Source organism: Canis lupus, chromosome 13, assembly GCF_011100685.1.
Source record: "Canis lupus familiaris isolate Mischka breed German Shepherd chromosome 13, alternate assembly UU_Cfam_GSD_1.0, whole genome shotgun sequence".
Taxonomy (NCBI): domain Eukaryota; kingdom Metazoa; phylum Chordata; class Mammalia; order Carnivora; family Canidae; genus Canis; species Canis lupus.
This window is the reverse complement of record NC_049234.1, coordinates 5,723,737-5,730,125: the sequence shown is the minus strand read 5'-3', so window position 1 is coordinate 5,730,125 and position 6,389 is coordinate 5,723,737. Positions and strand designations below refer to the sequence as shown.

General features: G+C 48.0%; 1 protein-coding gene across 1 annotated transcript in view; it reads right to left on the bottom strand.

Moving 5' to 3' along the window:
- Positions 1 to 230: 230 nt before the first annotated feature.
- DCSTAMP (dendrocyte expressed seven transmembrane protein) overlaps positions 231 to 6,389 on the bottom strand; it is a 30,276-nt gene continuing 24,117 nt past the window's right edge. Inside the window, exon 5 of the transcript XR_005368484.1 lies at positions 231 to 2,081. The gene's annotated coding sequence lies outside the window, so the exon portion shown is untranslated. The remainder of the gene's footprint in view (positions 2,082 to 6,389) is intronic.

Here is a 6,389-nt window from a genome sequence, read left to right as displayed (position 1 = left end):
CCAGACCCCAGCAGACTCTCCGGGGGTTGGGACTCATTTACTCCCCGATTCCGCGCCCCCTTCTCTTCTTAAGGAGTTTCCAATACCCTGAGTTGCTTTACACCCCACGGCCAATCTCGCAGTAAATCTTCTCTTGGAAATTCTAGTAACAAGAAGGCTTGCTGGTTTTCTAAAATATCACGCCCCTCCCCCCCGCCAGTCCCCCCATCAGTATTGCGTGGTCTGCAGGGTGTGCGGGAGCTCGAGCTCGAAGCCGGAGGGGAAGAGGGGGACGCGGCCTCGGGGGGCCCCGGAGGAGTAAGGCTGGGAGTCCGGGAACCACTGGGCCACTTGGCACGCAGGGCCGGCGGCGTTTCCAGAAAAAGGGGTTTTCTTGCTGTAGATTTGGATTTGGGTTGGGTCTTTTCCTTTCTTCCTTCTTTTTGTAGGCAACAAAGAAAAAAATGGAGCTTCCTGGATCTTAGTTGTAGGCTTCTAGAATCTACAATCATGCCACCAAATCTAAAAGGAAAAGGGAAATGAAGGCACAAGTCGCTGCTTCTGTTTATTCAGAGTCTTTGGAGGACACTGGCTTAAGACAGAAGGAGGCACCCTTAGAAGAGTGCTCAGGCACCACGTGGGCAGGGCCTCCTGCACCAAAGCACACAGGCCCGGGGGCTGGGAGCCAGGCCTCCAAGTGAGGAGCCCCCCTTCAGCCCTGGTCGTGTGCCGTCTGGGGAAAGGTGCAGAACTTCTCTGAACCTCAGTTTCTAGATCCACGAAATGGAAGTGATAACAATGCCCGCCCCGCTTACTTCCCTGCGTTGTCAGGAGAACCTCAGGAACGGAACCTTATGAACAGTGAAGCTATCTGCATGTGATGAGTAGAATGTGACTATAATAGCGCCCTGCTCAAAAGGCAAGTCACTCTGGGAAGTTGATTTGTGGTTAAAAATGATTCAGAGGGAGATTGTAAAGGCCATGGAGATTTACAAATAGATTGGTGAGATCACAGGAGTCATGAAAGGGCACCTTTGGGGGAGATGGTGCCAAGAAATGGAGAAACTGAATGGGAAGTTTAGCAGTGGAGCTGGAGGAGGAGGTGCTGCTGGGTCCCACTGGGGGAAGCTGGAGGTTTTGTTCCCTGACATGCTTGGGAATGGGGTTGGGGTAACAGCTTATGATATGAGCTTATGAATCCGTGAGTCACTGTAGCATCCAAACTGAGGGTCCCAGGCAAAAGCCAGAGCCAGGAATAAGTTTGCGGCGCCGGGGCGATGATTATGCCGTGGGACCTGTGACGAAGACACACAGGCCTGGGAGGTCTGGGAGGTGAAAAGAGTTGGACAGTCCAGGCAGGTTCTGAGAAAGCCCAGCAAGAGGTCTTGGGAGAAGGTCAGAGCGAGCGACCGATGTCTGGGCAGAGGAAGCTGACGGCAGGTGAAAGGACCTGCCACAGGGATGCAGGGGAGGCCAAGATCAGTTCTAGAGGCGCTGGAATCCTAGGCAGGGGGGCAAGGAGGCCACTCAGCAGGCTGGAAACCTGGCAGGCACCCTAGGGAACAGGATCAGAGCTACGGCCCACGGGAGGCTTGATTCCTAGGAGAGAGAAGACAACTGTGTTTAGGTCTTGCTCCTCCAGCGAGCAGTGAGGGACAGCAGGATCCTTGAGAGCTGGGACATCTCCTTCCTCTCTGTAGCCTTCCTGCCTCGCACAGTGCCGGCCTCCAGAGGCCCTCAGCCAGTGTTCTTTGGAACGGACCAACTGATGAATGGCAAATGAATAAAGGCCAATTCAGGATACCCAACAAGCTTGGAATTCTTTTCCGCCTTTTGGTGGCCTTGGACAGCCTTTGGCTTTCTTTCTAATGCCGTGTAGCCAATGCCAGGACTACCCTCACTGTCTCTCCTGAGAACTCTTGGCCACCGGCATGCCTCCATCCTCCTTCTCTTCTCTCTCTAAGTTGTTTGCATTTAAGATGGTCGCGGTCCACTTAGTGGCTGGTTTCCATGGCAACTTGCTTCTTCAACACGCCATATCCAACCGTCTCTAGTTAGCAGCCATCGCCGTACCTTATTCAGTTCCCCGCCGTGTTTACGTCCTGTCATGATACAGAATGGCTTTCATTAAGGGAACATTGTCTTCTCAGAATTAACTTTAAAAATGTACTTAAACACATTATGGCATGATTTTTTTTCAACCAGAAGTAAAAAATTTCTCCACAACTTCCTTGCCAAAAGATAAGTTTTCTTGTCATTGACTCTTCAAAACCGTCTCCTCCACACATAATGTATGCCAGCCCTGGAAAGAGTCTCCAGGAGAAGCATTTGGCTCCCAAAATAATGTCTGACTTTCAAATTTTCACCTACATCTGGGGACTCTCCCCCTGCTGGTCACTGCTGTGATCACGGCGCCCGCGGTCGCACCCTCGATACTGAGGAATGTGAGCACCAACTCGAGAAGAGAGAGGAGCAAGAGTCACAGTGCACGCTTAATTTTATTTTACCTTGTCATTTTTATTAGACCCACTCATTTCTGTTTTTAAGGCTTCTGATGTGGTTTGCATTAAATCTTCTGATTTAATGAAGAAGGATCTATCTGACCCATTCTTAGAATCCATCTTGCTCCATTCACAGAGTGTCTTGACTAGAGTCTCTTTCTCAGCTGTAAATGAGGAAGACTTAAGAAGCACTCAGGTGGCACCCACTAATACCAGTTCGGGGTCACCGTATCTTTTCTTTTTGATGTGGATTTTCACATCTGCTGTCAGAACTGTCCACCACAAATCACCACTTGCAGCCAGCATGCATCGGCTTGTCCTTGGTCTGGCAGCTAGTTCTCTTCCTCATTTGGGGCCCTTCACCACCTTTCCTTGCCTTCCAGAAAGCGCCAAATCGAGTCCCACATCTGGGATCTCCCACTTATAAGGACTCTCCTGGCTCAACAACGTGTATTGCAAAAGTCTTCCATTTAGATCCTTTCCTCAAAGCTCAGTGAGACTCTACGCAGACCATTTATGGTGACTAAGGTATAATCCCAATTTCCTTAGAACAACCTTCCTCTGTGCATCAAAAATCCAGTTTTGATTTCTCCTGCTCTTTTCATGCCTGCATTTAGAGATAAAGTACGCCAAGGGATATGCAAAGTTCATCCTAACTGTGCAGTTGTGCTGTGACCAATTTATGAAAAATATTTTCTAAGGAGGTGATTCTGTATACTGTACGTGGGGTAATTCTTGTAGACAGTCTTTGCTGTACTGGGTTGGGCTGTGTCCCCTTCAAAAATACGTTCCAGTCTTAATCCCCACGACCCCAAATGTGACCTTATTTGGAAATAGAGTCTCTGAAGATATAATCAAATTAAAATGAGATCATACTGGATTATGGTGGGCCCTAGCCCAACGACCGCTGTTCTTATAATAAGAGAGAACATTGGTCACAGAAGACTGTCAGTGTGAAGACAGGAGAAACTGGAGTTATGCTGCCATGAACCAAGGAATGCAGAGGATTGCCAGCAACCACCCAGAAAAGACAAGGAAGGAGTCTTCCTTCAAGACTTTATTCAGTTTATAGCTGTGAGAGTGTAAATCTCTGTTGTTTTAAGGCACTCCGTTTGTGATCATTTGTTACAATGGCCCTAGGAAATAATGCATTCATCAACTAGAAAACTAGGGAGAGGGGAGGGGTTTGAATCTCTGAAAGTTTGTCCTGCCTCCCATGTTCAACTCCTCCAAGGATAAATGGGAATTTGCCCAGTTTGTTTCTGGGATGAGAATACTTCAACCAAATTTCTGGGGCTAGCAAAGGGGAGGGCCCAAATCAGAATCTGGGACTCCTCTCATAGTCCAAAATAGAGATCAAGAACTGGAGAAAGTGGGAGGGTGTAGACCTATGAATGCAGATTTTGTAGAACTGTACTTTCCAACTGGCAACACACAAAGGAGAATATATAAAACTGAGGTTGGGCAGCCCCAGTGGCGCAGCGGTTTAGCGCCGTCTGCAGCCCAGGGCGTGATCCTGGAGACCCTGGATCGAGTCCCACGTCGGGCTCCCTGCATGGAGCCTGCTTCTCTCTCTGCCTCCCCCACCCCCGCATCTCTACGAATAAATAAAGTCTTTAAAAAAAAACAACCGAGGTTACACAAGGCAAACTCATAGTTCGACCTTTACTCTATTTTTTTAATGTAATATTTAAATTCATTTCTAACATTTAAAGATTAGGTGATTTTCCATAAAACTCTGGGTTTCTGGCTGCTCTGGGAAAATTTCGTTGGGCTAAGACACAGAGAAAGAGCTCCTTCCTTCCCAGTGGGCCAGGCCTTGCCGGCCTACCACCCATCTGGCACAGCTGATGGCCCCAGCCTGGCCCCTGTGGGCCCTGGAGTTTGCAACCTCGGGGACGGGGTAGGGAAGAAGGACAGAGGTCCTGAGCCTGAGCCTGACAGGCAGGATCAGAAATGGCAGAGGGTGAAGGCTCCAGCAAAGGAGCCTGGAGATAAGAAAGACCAGGGAGCCTAGGTCACAGAAGCAAAGGTCTTATCCACAAATCTAGGGGACAGAGTTTTCATCTATTTTTAGATAAAGTAACAGGATGTAGAAACCAAAAAAAGTGGACAGTTCTCTGATCCTCCACAATGGTGATGACTTATGCAAAACATCCTCTTTCCTATTTTTAACTAGATCACAGAAGCTGCGTCAGAGGGCTTGCTGCTGACTAATCCTGTTGCGGTGCCTTTCTCTGAATTGCATAAATGCCATCTACATAGGCTAAAGAACATTGGAGAAGGGGAAAAAAATCTGTAAAGATGACTGCACACAGGGCATTCTTATAAATAGTACTCTGAGTGAGATGGGGGTGTTCTGGGCCACTGCTTTCTGGAAGTTGTCTAGAATTTCATGGTTGAATGATACAGACATTCAAGGGAAATTATTTACTTATTGAAGCTGAATTAGTGATCCCATGACTGGTTTGTATTCATGGTAACAACTGTTTTCTAGTACATATCATGGAGAATTACACTGATTTTTTTTCAGCAAAATTATTTCCTAGTCGCATGAAAACCCCTATACCAGGAATAGGCATTCTGTTGGAGAAAAGGACTCAGGAATGAGAGCAAAGAGTTCTCAGTGCTTTAGAGGCAGGAGCCACATCGTGACAATGACAGGGCTTCGGTGTTGGCGGAGAGCTGGGTGACCGTGGAACACAGCCCCTTCCCAGCAGATGGAGCTGCTGCAGGTGTTGGCCACCACCTTCCCACCCCCGCTCCAACGCCCAACCCCCAACCCCCATCACTTCAGTGCGCTCCAGCTGACCACCAACGCCCATTTCTGCATCCCTTTGCCTGGGGGCTTTTTTTTATAACCAAGGAAAACCAAAGTGCCAAGGAATGAAAACCACCCAAACAGCAGCCATCCCAACCAGCAATTGGCGGTTGTTGGCGTATAAATGCCCAGTCGCTCACCCCTCAGTGGGATGACCCTAGCATGGGTTCTGCAAGCTGTTTAGCACACAAAGTAGGCTGCTGGCTTTGGCAGGCAAATACCTCACCAGAGTAATGCTGCAATAATGTTGTTTTGTTTTTAGTGCGTAGGTGTATCTGTGTAGTATGTATAGTTTTTATATGTATATATAAAATGTTTATACTGGTGTATAATGTATATGTGTATAATCTGTGTCTATGACAAATAACGTATGTATGATATGTGTTGTGTGCCTGTATGCTACTTTATATTTATGGAAGGCAATCCTGTTTTTCCATTTGCAGTGATGTTATAAAGCTTCCTTTTAAATGAGCTCTTTTTTTTTTTTCAAGATTTTATGTATTCATTTGAGAAAGAAAGGTAGCAAGAGAGAGCACAAGCAGGGAGGAGAGGGAGAAGCAGGCTGCCCACTAGCAGGGATCCCAATGTGCAACTCAATCCCAGGACCCCAGAATCATTACCTAAGCCAAAGGCAGATGCTCAAGTGAGCCACCCAGTCCCACACTGAGCTTCCTGCAGGGAGTCTGCTTCTCTCTCGGCCTATGTCTCTGCCTCTCTCTGTGTCTCTCATGATAAATAAATAAAATCTTAAAAAAAAAAAAAAGCCTTGTTCAAATGATGTTTTCCAGTTTCCACACAGAGTCTGTGACCGAGCTGGGTCCTGGCCCCACTCACATGATGTGCTCACTCCCTGAGAGGCAAGACTCCAGTAGGGTCTCAAAGGCAAGAGAAAACCAGGGAAGGGAATGGGGAGAGTAGATCCAGGAGGGCACAGCTCTGAAGGGGAAAGGGGTGACTCTTTCAGGGGGCCAGGGAAAAAAGGCTTTTTAATAAAGGAAGGGCTCAGGCAGAGGGAGAATGAGGAGTATGGTGAGGAAACAGGCTGGGGATCCGATGGGAGGGAGGTCAAAAGCCTGGCGGGGGGGGGG